This window comes from Schistocerca serialis, unplaced genomic scaffold (assembly GCF_023864345.2).
Source record: "Schistocerca serialis cubense isolate TAMUIC-IGC-003099 unplaced genomic scaffold, iqSchSeri2.2 HiC_scaffold_1370, whole genome shotgun sequence".
NCBI classification, from domain to species: domain Eukaryota; kingdom Metazoa; phylum Arthropoda; class Insecta; order Orthoptera; family Acrididae; genus Schistocerca; species Schistocerca serialis.
The window spans coordinates 11,670,214-11,689,942 of NW_026047592.1; positions in this window are offsets into that span (position 1 = coordinate 11,670,214).

The window sequence follows — 19,729 nt, forward strand, 5'->3', positions numbered from 1 at the left end:
CCCTTGGACCTTCGTATTGTCGATGAAACACAGAATTTGCATCGGAATTAAACACAAAAGGCACAATGCCAACTTAAGTACAAAAAGACTGACTCTTCTTACTGACTATGTTTTGAACCATTCCTGTGACACTAGTTATAGATTCCGATGCTTCACTCCAGGTTTACTGTATCCCTTGGACCTTCTTATAGACGATGAAACACAGAAATTGCATCGGAATTAAATACAAAAGGCACAATGCCGACTTAAGTACAAGAAGACTGACTCATCCTACTGTCTATGTTTTGAACCATTCCTGTGACACTAGTTATAGATTCCGATGCTTCACTTCAGGTATATTGTATCCCTTGGACCTTCTTATTGACGATGAAACACAGAAATTGCATCGGAATTAAGTAGAAAAGGCACAATGCCGACTTAAGTACAAGAAGACTGACTCTTCCAACTGTCTATGTATTGAACCATTCCTGTGACACTAGTTATAGATTCCGGTGCTTCACTCCAGGTTTACTGTATCCCTTGGACCTTCTAATTGACGATGAAACACAGAAATTGCATCAGAATTAAATAGAAAAGCCACAATGCCGACTTATGTACAAGAAGACTAAAGCTTCTTACTGACTATGTTTTGAACCATTCCTGTGACACTAGTGATAGATTCCGATGCTTCACTTCAGGTTTACTGAAACCCTTGGACCTTATTGACGATGAAACACAGATATTGCATCGGAATAAAATAGAAAAGGCACAATGAAGACTTAAGTACAAGGAGACTGACTCTTCCTACTGTCTATGTTTGAACCATTCCTGTGACACTAGTTATAGATTCCGATGCTTCACTTCAAGTTTATTGTATCCCTTGGACCTTCTTTTTGACGTTGAAACACAGAAATTGCATCGGAATTAAATACAAAAATCACAATGCCGACTTAAGTACAAGAAGACTGACTCTTTTTACTGACTATGTTTTGAACCATTCCTGTGACACTAGTTATGGATTCGGATGCTTCAATTCTGGTTTACTATATCCCTCTGATCTTCTTATTGACGATGAAACACAGAAATTGCATCGGAATTAAATAGAAAAGGCACAATGCCGACATAAGTACAAGACGACTGACTCTTCTTACTGTCTATGTTTTGAACCATTCCTGTGACACTAGTTATAGATTCCGATGCTTCACTTCAGGTTTACTGTATCCCTCTGATCTTCTTATTGACGATGAAACACAGAAATTGCATCAGAATTAAATACAAAAGGCACAAGGCCGACTTAAGTACAAGAGGACTGATCCTTCTTACTGTCTATGTTTTGAACCATTCCTGTGACACTAGTTATAGATTCCGATGCTTCACTTCAGGTTTACTGTATCCCTCTGACCGTCTTATTGATGATGAAACACAGAAATTGCATCGGAATTAAAAACAAAAGGCACAATGCAGACTTAACTACAAGAAGACTGACTCTTCTTACTGACTATGTTTTGAACCATTCCTGTGACACTAGTTATAGATTGCGATGCTTCACCTCAGGTTTGCTGTATCCCTCTGATCTTATAGACGATGAAACACAGAATTTGCATCGGAGTTAAATACAAAAGGCACAATGCCGAATTAAGTACATGACACCTACTCTTCCTACTGACTATGTTTTGAACCATTCCTGTGACACTAGTTATAGATTCCGATGCTTCACTTCCGGTTTACTGTGTCCCTTTGACCTTCTTATTGACGATGAAACACAGAAATTGCATCGGAATTAAATACAAAAGGTACAATGCCGACTTAAGGACAAGAAGACTGACTCTTTTTACTGACTATGTTTTGAACCATTCCTGTGACACTAATTATGGATTCTCATGCTTCACTTCAGGTTTACTGTATCCCTCTGACCTTCTTATTGACGATGAAACACAGAAATTGCATCGGAATTAAATACAAAGGGCAAAAAGGCGACTTAAGTACACGTGGACTGACTCTTCTTACTGCCTATGTTTTAAACCATTCCTGTGACACCAGTTATAGATTCCGATGCTACACTCCAGGTTTACTGTATCCCTTGATCCTTCTTATTGACGATGAAAAACAGAAATTGCATCGGAATTACATACAAAAGGCACAATGCCGACTTAAGGACAAGAAGACTGACTCTTATTACTGACTATGTTTTGAACCATTCCTGTGACACTAGTTATAGATTCCGATGCTTCACTTCAGGTTTACTGTATCCCTCTGACCTTCTTATTGACGATGAAACACAGAAATTGCATCGGAATTAAATAGAAAAGGCACAATGCCGACTTAAGTACAAGAAGACTGACTCTTCTTACTGTCTATGTTTTGAACCATTCCTGTGACACTAGTTATAGATTCCGATACTTTACTCCAGGTTTACTGCATCCCTTAAACCTTCTTATTGACGATGAAACACATAAATTGCATCGGAATTAAGTAGAAAAGGCACAATGCCGACTTAAGTACAAGAAGACTGACTCTTCCAACTGTCTATGTATTGAACCATTCCTGTGACACTAGTTATAGATTCCGGTGCTTCACTCCAGGTTTACTGTATCCCTTGGACCTTCTAATTGACGATGAAACACAGAAATTGCATCAGAATTAAATAGAAAAGCCACAATGCCGACTTAAGTACAAGAAGACTGACGCTTCTTACTGACTATGTTTTGAACCATTCCTGTGAAACTAGTGATAGATTCCGATGCTTCACTTCAGGTTTGCTGAATCCCTTGGACCTTATTGACGATGAAACACAGATATTGCATCGGAATAAAATAGAAAAGGCACAATGAAGACTTAAATACAAGGAGACTGACTCTTCTTACTGTTTATGTTTGAACTATTCCTGTGACTCTAGTTATAGATTCCGATGCTTCACTTCTGGTTTACTGTATCCCTCTGACCTTCCTATTGACGATGAAACACAGAAATTGCATCCGAATTAAATACAAAAAGCACAATGCCGACTTAAGTACAAGAAGACTGACTCTTCGTACTGTCTATGTTTTGAACCATTCCTGGGACACTAGTTATAGATTCCGATGCTTCACTTCAGGTTTACTGTATCCCTTAAACCTACTTATTGGCGATGAAACACAGAAATTGCATCGGAATTAAATACAAAAGGCACAATGATGACTTAAGTACAAGATGACTGACTCTTCTTACTGACTATGCTTTGAACCATTCCTGTGACACTAGTTATAGATTCCGATGTTTCACTTCAGGTTTATTGTATACCTTGGACATTCTATTTGACGATGAAACACAGAAATTGCATCGGAATTAAATACAAAAGGCACAATGGCGACTCTAGTACAAGAAGACTGACTCTTCGTATTGTCTATGTTTTCAACCATTTCTGTGACACTAGTTATAGATTCCGATGCTTCACTTCAGGTTTACTGTTTCCCTTGGACCTTCTTACTGACGATGAAACACAGAAATTGCATCGGAATTAAATACAAAAGGCACAATACCGACTTAAGTACAAGAAGACTGACTCTTCTTACTGTCTATGTTTTGAACCATTCCTGTGACACTAGGTATAGATTCCGATGCTTCACTTCAGGTTTACTGTATCCCTCTGATCTTCTTATTGTCGATGAAACACTGAATTTGCATCGGAATTAAACACAAAAGGCACAATGCCAACTTAAGTACAAAAAGACTGACTCTTCTTACTGACTATGTTTTGAACCATACCTGTGACACTAGTTATAGATTCCGATGCTCCACTTCAGGTTTACTGTATCTCTTGGACCTTGTTATTGACGATGAAACACAGAAGTTGCATCGGAATTAGATACAAAAGGCACAATTCCGACTTAAGTACAAGAAGACTGACTCTTTTTACTGACTATGTTTTGAACCATTCCTGTGACACTAGTTATAGATTCCGATGCTTCACTTCAGGTTTACTGTATCCCTCTGACCTTCTTATTGACGATAAAACACATAAATTGCATCGGAATTAAATACAAAACGCAAAATGCCGACCTAAGTACTCGAAGACTGACTCTTCATACTGCCTATGTTTTGAACCGTCCCTGTGACACTAGTTATAGATTCCGGTGCTTCACTCCAGGTTTACTGTATCCCTTGGACCTTCTTATTGACGATGAAAAACAGAAATTGCAACGGAATTAAATACAAAAGGCACAATGCCGAATTAAGGACAAGAAGACTGACTCTTCTTACTCACTATGTTTTGAGCCATTCCTGTGACACTAGTTATAGATTCCGATGCTACACTTCAGTTTTACTGTATCCCTCTGACCTTCTTATTGACGATGAAACACAGAAATTGCATCGGAATTAAATAGAAAAGTCACAATGCCGACTTAAGTACAAGAAGATTGACTCTTCTTACTGTCTATGTTTTGAACCATACCTGTGACACTAGTTATAGATTCCGATGCTTCACTCCAGGTTTACTGTATCCCTTGGACCTTCTTATAGACGATGAAACACAGAAATTGCATCGGAATTAAATACAAAAGGCACAATGCCGACTTAAGTACAAGAAGATTGACTCATCCTACTGTCTTTGTTTTGAACCATTCCTGTGACACTAGTTATAGATTCCGGTGCTTCACTCAAGGTTTACTGTATCCCTTGGATCTTCTTATTGACGATGAAACACAGAAATTGCATCAGAATTAAATAGTCAAGGCACAATGCCGACTTAAGTACAAGAATACTGACGCTTCTTACTGACTATGTTTTGAACCATTCCTGTGACACTAGTTATAGATTCCGTTGCTTCACTTCAGGTTTACTGTATACCTTGGATCTTCTTATTGACGATGAAATACAGATATTGCATCGGAATGAAATAGAAAAGGCACAATGCCGAGTTAAGTACAAGAAGAATGACTCTTCTTACTGTATCTTTGTACCATTCCTGTGACACTAGTTATAGATTCCGATGCTTCAATTCAGGTTTACTGTATCCCTCTGTCCTTCCTATTGATGATGAAACACAGACATTGCATCCGAATTAAATACAAAAGTCACAAAGCCGACTTAAGTACAAGAAGACTGACTCTTCCAACTGTCTATGTATTGAACCATTCCTGTGACACTAGTTATAGATTCCGGTGCTTCACTCCAGGTTTACTGTATCCCTTGGACCTTCTAATTGACGATGAAACACAGAAATTGCATCAGAATTAAATAGAAAAGCCACAATGCCGACTTATGTACAAGAAGACTAAAGCTTCTTACTGACTATGTTTTGAACCATTCCTGTGACACTAGTGATAGATTCCGATGCTTCACTTCAGGTTTACTGAAACCCTTGGACCTTATTGACGATGAAACACAGATATTGCATCGGAATAAAATAGAAAAGGCACAATGAAGACTTAAGTACAAGGAGACTGACTCTTCCTACTGTCTATGTTTGAACCATTCCTGTGACACTAGTTATAGATTCCGATGCTTCACTTCAAGTTTATTGTATCCCTTGGACCTTCTTTTTGACGTTGAAACACAGAAATTGCATCGGAATTAAATACAAAAATCACAATGCCGACTTAAGTACAAGAAGACTGACTCTTTTTACTGACTATGTTTTGAACCATTCCTGTGACACTAGTTATGGATTCGGATGCTTCAATTCTGGTTTACTATATCCCTCTGATCTTCTTATTGACGATGAAACACAGAAATTGCATCGGAATTAAATAGAAAAGGCACAATGCCGACATAAGTACAAGACGACTGACTCTTCTTACTGTCTATGTTTTGAACCATTCCTGTGACACTAGTTATAGATTCCGATGCTTCACTTCAGGTTTACTGTATCCCTCTGATCTTCTTATTGACGATGAAACACAGAAATTGCATCAGAATTAAATACAAAAGGCACAAGGCCGACTTAAGTACAAGAGGACTGATCCTTCTTACTGTCTATGTTTTGAACCATTCCTGTGACACTAGTTATAGATTCCGATGCTTCACTTCAGGTTTACTGTATCCCTCTGACCGTCTTATTGATGATGAAACACAGAAATTGCATCGGAATTAAAAACAAAAGGCACAATGCAGACTTAACTACAAGAAGACTGACTCTTCTTACTGACTATGTTTTGAACCATTCCTGTGACACTAGTTATAGATTGCGATGCTTCACCTCAGGTTTGCTGTATCCCTCTGATCTTATAGACGATGAAACACAGAATTTGCATCGGAGTTAAATACAAAAGGCACAATGCCGAATTAAGTACATGACACCTACTCTTCCTACTGACTATGTTTTGAACCATTCCTGTGACACTAGTTATAGATTCCGATGCTTCACTTCCGGTTTACTGTGTCCCTTTGACCTTCTTATTGACGATGAAACACAGAAATTGCATCGGAATTAAATACAAAAGGTACAATGCCGACTTAAGGACAAGAAGACTGACTCTTTTTACTGACTATGTTTTGAACCATTCCTGTGACACTAATTATGGATTCTCATGCTTCACTTCAGGTTTACTGTATCCCTCTGACCTTCTTATTGACGATGAAACACAGAAATTGCATCGGAATTAAATACAAAGGGCAAAAAGGCGACTTAAGTACACGTGGACTGACTCTTCTTACTGCCTATGTTTTAAACCATTCCTGTGACACCAGTTATAGATTCCGATGCTACACTCCAGGTTTACTGTATCCCTTGATCCTTCTTATTGACGATGAAAAACAGAAATTGCATCGGAATTACATACAAAAGGCACAATGCCGACTTAAGGACAAGAAGACTGACTCTTATTACTGACTATGTTTTGAACCATTCCTGTGACACTAGTTATAGATTCCGATGCTTCACTTCAGGTTTACTGTATCCCTCTGACCTTCTTATTGACGATGAAACACAGAAATTGCATCGGAATTAAATAGAAAAGGCACAATGCCGACTTAAGTACAAGAAGACTGACTCTTCTTACTGTCTATGTTTTGAACCATTCCTGTGACACTAGTTATAGATTCCGATACTTTACTCCAGGTTTACTGCATCCCTTAAACCTTCTTATTGACGATGAAACACATAAATTGCATCGGAATTAAGTAGAAAAGGCACAATGCCGACTTAAGTACAAGAAGACTGACTCTTCCAACTGTCTATGTATTGAACCATTCCTGTGACACTAGTTATAGATTCCGGTGCTTCACTCCAGGTTTACTGTATCCCTTGGACCTTCTAATTGACGATGAAACACAGAAATTGCATCAGAATTAAATAGAAAAGCCACAATGCCGACTTAAGTACAAGAAGACTGACGCTTCTTACTGACTATGTTTTGAACCATTCCTGTGAAACTAGTGATAGATTCCGATGCTTCACTTCAGGTTTGCTGAATCCCTTGGACCTTATTGACGATGAAACACAGATATTGCATCGGAATAAAATAGAAAAGGCACAATGAAGACTTAAATACAAGGAGACTGACTCTTCTTACTGTTTATGTTTGAACTATTCCTGTGACTCTAGTTATAGATTCCGATGCTTCACTTCTGGTTTACTGTATCCCTCTGACCTTCCTATTGACGATGAAACACAGAAATTGCATCCGAATTAAATACAAAAAGCACAATGCCGACTTAAGTACAAGAAGACTGACTCTTCGTACTGTCTATGTTTTGAACCATTCCTGGGACACTAGTTATAGATTCCGATGCTTCACTTCAGGTTTACTGTATCCCTTAAACCTACTTATTGGCGATGAAACACAGAAATTGCATCGGAATTAAATACAAAAGGCACAATGATGACTTAAGTACAAGATGACTGACTCTTCTTACTGACTATGCTTTGAACCATTCCTGTGACACTAGTTATAGATTCCGATGTTTCACTTCAGGTTTATTGTATACCTTGGACATTCTATTTGACGATGAAACACAGAAATTGCATCGGAATTAAATACAAAAGGCACAATGGCGACTCTAGTACAAGAAGACTGACTCTTCGTATTGTCTATGTTTTCAACCATTTCTGTGACACTAGTTATAGATTCCGATGCTTCACTTCAGGTTTACTGTTTCCCTTGGACCTTCTTACTGACGATGAAACACAGAAATTGCATCGGAATTAAATACAAAAGGCACAATACCTACTTAAGTACAAGAAGACTGACTCTTCTTACTGTCTATGTTTTGAACCATTCCTGTGACACTAGGTATAGATTCCGATGCTTCACTTCAGGTTTACTGTATCCCTCTGATCTTCTTATTGTCGATGAAACACTGAATTTGCATCGGAATTAAACACAAAAGGCACAATGCCAACTTAAGTACAAAAAGACTGACTCTTCTTACTGACTATGTTTTGAACCATACCTGTGACACTAGTTATAGATTCCGATGCTCCACTTCAGGTTTACTGTATCTCTTGGACCTTGTTATTGACGATGAAACACAGAAGTTGCATCGGAATTAGATACAAAAGGCACAATTCCGACTTAAGTACAAGAAGACTGACTCTTTTTACTGACTATGTTTTGAACCATTCCTGTGACACTAGTTATAGATTCCGATGCTTCACTTCAGGTTTACTGTATCCCTCTGACCTTCTTATTGACGATAAAACACAGAAATTGCATCGGAATTAAATACAAAACGCAAAATGCCGACCTAAGTACTCGAAGACTGACTCTTCATACTGCCTATGTTTTGAACCGTCCCTGTGACACTAGTTATAGATTCCGGTGCTTCACTCCAGGTTTACTGTATCCCTTGGACCTTCTTATTGACGATGAAAAACAGAAATTGCAACGGAATTAAATACAAAAGGCACAATGCCGAATTAAGGACAAGAAGACTGACTCTTCTTACTCACTATGTTTTGAGCCATTCCTGTGACACTAGTTATAGATTCCGATGCTACACTTCAGTTTTACTGTATCCCTCTGACCTTCTTATTGACGATGAAACACAGAAATTGCATCGGAATTAAATAGAAAAGTCACAATGCCGACTTAAGTACAAGAAGATTGACTCTTCTTACTGTCTATGTTTTGAACCATACCTGTGACACTAGTTATAGATTCCGATGCTTCACTCCAGGTTTACTGTATCCCTTGGACCTTCTTATAGACGATGAAACACAGAAATTGCATCGGAATTAAATACAAAAGGCACAATGCCGACTTAAGTACAAGAAGATTGACTCATCCTACTGTCTTTGTTTTGAACCATTCCTGTGACACTAGTTATAGATTCCGGTGCTTCACTCAAGGTTTACTGTATCCCTTGGATCTTCTTATTGACGATGAAACACAGAAATTGCATCAGAATTAAATAGTCAAGGCACAATGCCGACTTAAGTACAAGAATACTGACGCTTCTTACTGACTATGTTTTGAACCATTCCTGTGACACTAGTTATAGATTCCGTTGCTTCACTTCAGGTTTACTGTATACCTTGGATCTTCTTATTGACGATGAAATACAGATATTGCATCGGAATGAAATAGAAAAGGCACAATGCCGAGTTAAGTACAAGAAGAATGACTCTTCTTACTGTATCTTTGTACCATTCCTGTGACACTAGTTATAGATTCCGATGCTTCAATTCAGGTTTACTGTATCCCTCTGTCCTTCCTATTGATGATGAAACACAGACATTGCATCCGAATTAAATACAAAAGGAACAATGCCGACTTAAGTACAAGGAGACTGACTCATCCTACTGTCTATGTTTTGAACCATTCCTGTGACACTAGTTATAGAATCCGATGCTTCACTTAAGGTAAACTGTATCCCACTGATATTCTTATTGACGATGAAACACAGAAATTGCATCGGAATTAAATACACAAGGCACAATGCCGACTTAAGTAAAGAAGATTGACTCTTCTTACTGACTATGTTTTGAACCATACTTGTGACACTAGTTATAGATTACGATGCTTCACTTCAGGATTTCTGTATCCAATAAACCTTCTTATTGACGATGAAACACAGAAATTGCATCGGAATTAAATACAAAAGGCACAATGCCGACCTGAGTACAAGAAGACTGACTCTACTTACTGACTATGTTTTGAACCATTCCTGTGACAGTAGTTATAGATTCCGATACTTCACTTCAGGTTTACTGTATACCTTGGACGTTCTAATTGACGATGAAACACAGAAATTGCGTCGGAAATTAATAGAAAAGGCACAATGTCGACTTACGTACAAGAAGACTGACTCTTCTCACTGTCTTTGTTTTGAAACATTTCTGTGACACTAGTTATAGATTCCGATGCTTCACTTCAGGTTTACTGTATACCTTGGACCTTCTTATTGACGATGAAACACAGAAATTGCTTCGGAATTAAATACAAAAGGCACAATACCGACTTAAGTACAAGAAGACTGACTCTTCTTAATGTCTATGTTTTGAACCATTCCTGTGACACTAGTTATAGATTCCGATGCCTCACTACAGGTTTACTATATCCCTCTGATCTTCTTATTGACGATGAAACACAGAAATTGCATCGGAATTAAATACAAAAGGCACAATGCCGACTTAAGTACAAGAAGACTGACGCTTCTTACAGTCTATGATTTGAACCATTCCTGTGACACTAGTTATGGATTCCCATGATTCACTTCAGGTTTACTGTATCCCTTGGACCTTCTTATTGACGATGAAACACGGAAATTGCATCGGAATTAAACACAAAAGGCACAATGCCGATTTAAGTACAAAAAGACTGACTCTTCTTACTGAGTATGTTTCGAACCATTCCTGTGACACTAGTTATAGATTCCGATGCTTCACTTCAGGTTTACTGTATACCTTGGACCTTCTTATTGACGATGAAACACAGAAATTGCATCGGAATTAAATACAAAAGGCACAATGCCGACTTAAGTACAAGAAGACTGACTCTTTTTACTGACTATGTTTTGAACAATTCCTGTGACACTAGTTATAGATTCGGATGCTTCACTTCTGGTTTACTGTATCCCTCTGACCTTCTTATTGACGATTAAACACAGAAATTGCATCGGAATTAAATACAAAAGGCACAATGCCGACTTAAGAACAAGAAGACTGACTCTTCTTACTGACTATGATTTGAACCATTCTTGTGACACTAGTTATAGATTCCGATGCTTCACTTCGGTTTACTGTATCCCTCTGACCTTCTTATTGACGATGAAACACAGAAATTGCATCGGAATTAAATAGAAAAGGCACAATGCCGACTTAAGTACAAGAAGACCTACTCTTCCTACTGACAATGTTTTGAACCATTCCTGTGACACTAGTTATAGATTCCGTTGCTTCACTTCAGGTTTACTGTATCCCTCTGACCTTCTTATTGACGATGAAACACAGAAATTGCATCGGATTTAAATAGAAAAGGCACAATGCCGACTTAAGTACAAGAAGACTGACTCTTCTTACTGTCTATGTTTTGAACCATTCCTGTGACTCTAGTTATAGATTCCGATGTTTCACTCCAGGTTTACCGTATCCCTTGGACCTTCTTATTGACGATGAAACACAGAAATTGCATCGGAATTTAATAGAAAAGGCACAATGCCGACTTAAGTACAAGAAGACTGACTCTTCTTACTGACTATGTTTTGAACCAATCCTGTGACACTAGATATAGATTCCGATGCTTCCATTCAGGTTTACTGTATACCTTGGACCATCTTACTGACGATGAAACACAGAAATTGCATTGTATTTAGATACAAAAGGCACAAGCCGACTTAGGTACAAGAGGACTGACTCTTCCTACTGTCTATGTTTTGAACCATTCCTGTGACACTAGTTTTGGATTCCGATGCTTCACTTCAGGTTTACTGTATCCCTCTACCTTCTTATTGACGATTAAACACAGAAATTGCATCGGAATGAAATACAAAAGGTACAATGCCGACTTAAGTACAAGAAGACTGACTTTTTCTACTGTCTATCTTTTGAACCATTCCTGTGACACTAGTTATAGATTCCGATGCTTCACTTCATGTTTACTGTATCCCTCTGACGTTATTGCCGATGAAACACAGAAATTGCATCGGAATTAAATACAAAAGGCACAATGCCGACTGAAGGACAAGAAGACTGACTCTTCTTACTGACTATGTTTAGAACCATTCCTGTGACACTAGTTATAGATTCCGATGCTTCACTTCAGGTTTACTGTGTCCCTCTGACCTTCTTATTGACGATGAAACACAGTAATTGCATCGGAATTCAATACAAAAGGCACAATGCCGACTTAAGTACATGAAGACCGACTCTTGTTATTGACAATGATTTGAACCATTCCTGTGACACTAGTTATAGATTCCGATGCCTCACTTCAGGTGTACTGTATCCCTTGGACCTTCTTATTGACGATGAAACACAGAAATTGCATTGGAATTAAATACAAAAGGCACAATGCCGACTTAAGTACAAGAAGACTGACTCTTCCTACTGTCTATGCTTTGAACCATTCCTGTGACACTAGTTATAGATTCCGATGCTTCACTTCAGGTTTACTGTATCCCTCTGACCTTATTGCCGATGAAACACAGAAATTGCATCGGAATTAAATACAAAAGGCACAACGCCGGCTTAACGACAAGAAGCCTGACTCTTGTTGATGACTATGTTTTGAACCATTCCTGTGATACTAGTTATAGATTCCCATGCTTCACGTTAGGTTTACTATATCCCTCGGCCCTTCTTATTGACCATGAAACTCAGAAATTGCGTGGGAATTAAATACAAAAGGCAAAATGCCGTCTTAAGTACACGAGGACTGACTCTTCTTACCGTCCATGTTTTGAACCATTCCTGTGACACTAGTTATAGATTCCGATGCTACACTCCAGGTTTACTGTATCCCTTGGACCTTCTTATTGACGATGAAACACAGAAAATGCATCGGAATTAAATACAAAAGGCACTATGCCGACTGAAGGACAAGAAGACTGACTCTTCTTACTGACTATGTTTAGAACCATTCCTGTGACACTAGTTATAGATTGCGATGCTTCACTTCAGGTTTACTGTGTCCCTCTGACCTTCTTATTGACGATGAAACACAGTAATTGCATCGGAATTCAATACAAAAGGCACAATGCCGACTTAAGTACATGAAGACCGACTCTTGTTATTGACAATGATTTGAACCATTCCTGTGACACTAGTTATAGATTCCGATGCCTCACTTCAGGTGTACTGTATCCCTTGGACCTTCTTATTGACGATGAAACACAGAAATTGCATCGGAATTAAATAGAAAAGGCACAATGCTGACTTAAATACAAGAAGACTTACTCTTCTTACTGACTATGTTTTGAACCAATCCTGTGACACTAGATATAGATTCCGAAGCTTCCCTTCAGGTTTACTGTATACCTTGGACCTTCTTATTGACGATGAAACACAGAAATTGCATCGGAATTAAATACAAAAGGCACAATGCCGACTGAAGGACAAGAAGACTGACTCTTCTTACTGACTATGATTTGAACCATTCCTGTGACACTAGTTATAGATTCCGATGCTTCACTTCAGGTTTACTGTATCCCTCTGACCTTCTTATTGACGATGAAACACAGTAATTGCGTCGGAATTCAATACAAAAGGCTCAATGCCGACTTAAGTACATGAAGACCGACTCTTGTTATTGACAATGATTTGAACCATTCCTGTGACACTAGTTATGGATTCCGATGCCTCACTTCTGGTTTACTGTATCCCTTGGACATTCTTATTGACGATGAAACACAGAAATTGCATCGGAATTAAATACAAAAAGCACAATTCCGACTTAAGTACATGAAGACCGACTCTACTTATTGAGAATGATTTGAACCATTCCTGTGACAATAGTTATAGATTCCGATGCTTCACTCGAGGTTTTCTATATCCCTTGGACCTTCTTATAGACGATGAAACACAGAAATTGCAACGGAATTATATACAAAAGGCACAATGCCGACTTAAGGACAAGAAGACTGACTCTTCCTACTGACTATGTTTTGCACCATTCCTGTGACACTAGTTATGGATTCCGATGCTTCACTTTAGGTTTACTGTACCCCTCTGACCTTCTTATTGACGATGAAACCCAAAAATTGCATCGGAATTAAATACAAAAGGCACAATGCCGACTTAAGTACAAGAAGACTGACTCTTCTTACTGACCATGTTTTGATCCATTCCTGTGACACTAGTTATAGATTCCGATGCTTCACTTCAGGTTTACTGTATCCCTCTGACATTCTTATTGACGATGAAACACAGAAATTGCATCGGAATTAAATACAAAAGCCACAATGCCGACTTAAGTACAAGAAGACTGACTCTTCTTACTGACCATGTTTTGAACCATTCCTGTGACACTAGTTATAGATTCCGTTGCTTCACTTCAGGTTTAATGTATCCCTCTGACCTTCTTATTGACGATGAAACACAGAAATTGCATCGGATTTAAATAGAAAAGGCACAATGCCGACTTAAGTACAAGAAGACTGACTCTTCTTACTGACTATGATTTGAACCATTCTTGTGACACTAGTTATAGATTCCGATGCTTCACTTCAGGTTTACTGTATCCCTCTGACTTTCTTATTGACGATGAAACACAGAAATTGCATCGGAATTAAATAGAAAAGGCACAATGCCGACTTAAGTACAACAAGACTGACGCTTCTTACTGACTATGTTTTGAACCATTCCTGTGACACTAGTTATAGATTCCGTTGCTTCAGTTCAGGTTTACTGTATCCCTCTGACCTTCTTATTGACGATGAAACACAGAAATTGCATCGGATTTAAATAGAAAAGGCACAATGCCGACTTAAGTACAAGAAGACTGACTCTTCTTACTGTCTATGTTTTGAACCATTCCTGTGACTCTAGTTATGTATTCCGATGTTTCACTCCAGGTTTACCGTATCCCTTGGACCTTCTTATCGACGATGAAACACAGAAATTGCATCGGAATTAAATAGAAAAGGCACAATGCCGACTTAAGTACAAGAAGACTGACTCTTCTTACTGACTAGGTTTTGAACCAATCCTGTACACTAGATATAGATTCCGATGCTTCCATTCAGGTTTACTGTATACCTTGGACCATCGTACTGACGATGAAACACAGAAATTGCATCGGATTTAAATACAAAAGGCACAATGCCGACTTAGGTACAAGAGGACTGACTCTTCCTACTGTCTATATTTTGAACCTTTCCTGTGACACTAGTTTTGAATTCCGATGCTTCACTTCAGGTTTACTGTATCCCTCTACCTTCTTATTGACGATTAAACACAGAAATTGCATCGGAATGAAATACAAATGGTACAATGCCGACTTAAGTACAAGAAGACTGACTTTTTCTACTGTCTATGTTTTGAACCATTCCTGTGACACTAGTTATAGATTCCGATGCTTCACTTCATGTTTACTGCATCCCTCTGACGTTATTGCCGATGAAACACAGAAATTGCATCGGAATTAAATACAAAAGGCACAATGCCGACTGAAGGACGAGAAGACTGACTCTTCGTACTGACTATGATTTGAACCATTCCTGTGACACTAGTTATAGATTCCGATGCTTCACTTCAGGTTTACTGTATCCCTCTGACCTTCTTATTGACGATGAAACACAGTAATTGCATCGGAATTCAATACAAAAGGCTTAATGCCGACTTAAGTACATGAAGACCGACTCTTGTTATTGACAATGATTTGAACCATTCCTGTGACACTAGTTATAGATTCCGATGCCTCACTTCGGGTTTACTGTATCCCTTGGACATTCTTATTGACGATGAAACACAGAAATTGCATTGGAATTAAATACAAAAGGCACAATGCCGACTTAAGGACAAGAAGACTGACTCTTCCTACTGACTGTGTTTTGCACCATTCCTGTGACACTAGTTATGGATTCCGATGCTTCACTTTAGGTTTACTGTACCCCTCTGACCTTCTTATTGACGATGAAACCCAGAAATCGCATCGGAATTAAATACAAAATGCACAATGCCGACTTAAGTACAAGAGGACTGACTCTTCCTTCCGTCTATGTTTTGAACCATTCCTGTGACACTAGTTTTGGATTCCGATGCTTCACTTCAGGTGTACTGTATCCCTTGGACCTTCTTATTGACGATGAAACACAGAAATTGCATTGGAATTAAATACAAAAGGCACAATGCCGACTTAAGTACAAGAAGACTGACTCTTCCTACTGTCTATGTTTTGAACCATTCCTGTGACACTAGTTATAGATTCCGATGCTTCTCTTCAGGTTTACTGTATCCCTCTGACCTTATTGCCGATGAAGCACAGAAATTGCATCGGAATTAAATACAAAAGGCACAATGCCGACTTAACGACAAGAAGCCTGACTCTTGTTGATGACTATGTTTTGAACCATTCCTGTGACACTAGTTATAGATTCCCATGCTTCACGTTAGGTTTACTATATCCCTCAGCCCTTCTTATTGACCATGAAACTCAGAAATTGCATCGGAATTAAATACAAAAGGCATAATGCCGTCTTAAGTACACGAAGACTGACTCTTCTAACTGACTATGCTTTGAACCATTCCTGTGACACTAGATTTGGATTCCGATGCTTCACTCCAGGTTTACTGTATCCCTTGGACCTTGTTATTGACGATGAAACACAGAAAATGCATCGGAATTAAATACAAAAGGCACAATGCCGACTTAAGTACAAGAAGACTGACTCTTCTTACTGACTATGTTTTGAACCATTCTTGTGACACTAGTTATAGATTCCGATGCTTCACTTCAGGTTTACTGTATCCCTCTGACGTTCTTATTGACGATGAAACACAGAAATTGCATCGGAATTAAATAGAAAAGGCACAATGCCGACTTAAGTACAAGAAGACTGACTCTTCTTACTGACCATGTTTTGATCCATTCCTGTGACACTAGTTATAGATTCCGATGCTTCACTTCAGGTTTACTGTATCCCTCTGACTTTCTTATTGACGATGAAACACAGAAATTGCATCGGAATTAAATAGAAAAGGCACAATGCCGACTTAAGTACAACAAGACTGACGCTTCTTACTGACTATGTTTTGAACCATTCCTGTGACACTAGTTATAGATTCCGTTGCTTCAGTTCAGGTTTACTGTATCCCTCTGACCTTCTTATTGACGATGAAACACAGAAATTGCATCGGATTTAAATAGAAAAGGCACAATGCCGACTTAAGTACAAGAAGACTGACTCTTCTTACTGTCTATGTTTTGAACCATTCCTGTGACTCTAGTTATGTATTCCGATGTTTCACTCCAGGTTTACCGTATCCCTTGGACCTTCTTATCGACGATGAAACACAGAAATTGCATCGGAATTAAATAGAAAAGGCACAATGCCGACTTAAGTACAAGAAGACTGACTCTTCTTACTGACTAGGTTTTGAACCAATCCTGTACACTAGATATAGATTCCGATGCTTCCATTCAGGTTTACTGTATACCTTGGACCATCGTACTGACGATGAAACACAGAAATTGCATCGGATTTAAATACAAAAGGCACAATGCCGACTTAGGTACAAGAGGACTGACTCTTCCTACTGTCTATATTTTGAACCTTTCCTGTGACACTAGTTTTGAATTCCGATGCTTCACTTCAGGTTTACTGTATCCCTCTACCTTCTTATTGACGATTAAACACAGAAATTGCATCGGAATGAAATACAAATGGTACAATGCCGACTTAAGTACAAGAAGACTGACTTTTTCTACTGTCTATGTTTTGAACCATTCCTGTGACACTAGTTATAGATTCCGATGCTTCACTTCATGTTTACTGCATCCCTCTGACGTTATTGCCGATGAAACACAGAAATTGCATCGGAATTAAATACAAAAGGCACAATGCCGACTGAAGGACGAGAAGACTGACTCTTCGTACTGACTATGATTTGAACCATTCCTGTGACACTAGTTATAGATTCCGATGCTTCACTTCAGGTTTACTGTATCCCTCTGACCTTCTTATTGACGATGAAACACAGTAATTGCATCGGAATTCAATACAAAAGGCTTAATGCCGACTTAAGTACATGAAGACCGACTCTTGTTATTGACAATGATTTGAACCATTCCTGTGACACTAGTTATAGATTCCGATGCCTCACTTCGGGTTTACTGTATCCCTTGGACATTCTTATTGACGATGAAACACAGAAATTGCATTGGAATTAAATACAAAAGGCACAATGCCGACTTAAGGACAAGAAGACTGACTCTTCCTACTGACTGTGTTTTGCACCATTCCTGTGACACTAGTTATGGATTCCGATGCTTCACTTTAGGTTTACTGTACCCCTCTGACCTTCTTATTGACGATGAAACCCAGAAATCGCATCGGAATTAAATACAAAATGCACAATGCCGACTTAAGTACAAGAGGACTGACTCTTCCTTCCGTCTATGTTTTGAACCATTCCTGTGACACTAGTTTTGGATTCCGATGCTTCACTTCAGGTGTACTGTATCCCTTGGACCTTCTTATTGACGATGAAACACAGAAATTGCATTGGAATTAAATACAAAAGGCACAATGCCGACTTAAGTACAAGAAGACTGACTCTTCCTACTGTCTATGTTTTGAACCATTCCTGTGACACTAGTTATAGATTCCGATGCTTCTCTTCAGGTTTACTGTATCCCTCTGACCTTATTGCCGATGAAGCACAGAAATTGCATCGGAATTAAATACAAAAGGCACAATGCCGACTTAACGACAAGAAGCCTGACTCTTGTTGATGACTATGTTTTGAACCATTCCTGTGACACTAGTTATAGATTCCCATGCTTCACGTTAGGTTTACTATATCCCTCAGCCCTTCTTATTGACCATGAAACTCAGAAATTGCATCGGAATTAAATACAAAAGGCATAATGCCGTCTTAAGTACACGAAGACTGACTCTTCTAACTGACTATGCTTTGAACCATTCCTGTGACACTAGATTTGGATTCCGATGCTTCACTCCAGGTTTACTGTATCCCTTGGACCTTGTTATTGACGATGAAACACAGAAAATGCATCGGAATTAAATACAAAAGGCACAATGCCGACTTAAGTACAAGAAGACTGACTCTTCTTACTGACTATGTTTTGAACCATTCTTGTGACACTAGTTATAGATTCCGATGCTTCACTTCAGGTTTACTGTATCCCTCTGACGTTCTTATTGACGATGAAACACAGAAATTGCATCGGAATTAAATAGAAAAGGCACAATGCCGACTTAAGTACAAGAAGACTGACTCTTCTTACTGTCTATGTTTTGAACCATTCCTGTGACTCTAGTTATAGAATCCGATGCTTCACTCCAGGTTTACCGTATCCCTTGGACCTTCTTGTTGACGATGAAACACAGAAATTGCATCGGAATTAAATACAAAAGGCACAATGCCGACTTAGGTACAAGAGGACTGACTCTTCCTACTGTCTATGTTTTGAACCATTCCTGTGACACTAGTTTTGGATTCCGATGCTTCACTTCAGGTTTACTGTATCCCTCTGACCTTCTTATTGACGATGAAACACAGAAATTGCATCGGAATTAAAAACAAAAGGTACAATGCCGACTTAAGTACAAGAAGACTGACTTTTTCTACTGTCTTAGTTTTGAACCATTCCTGTGACACTAGTTATAGATTCCGATGCTTCACTTCAGGTTTACTGTATCCCTC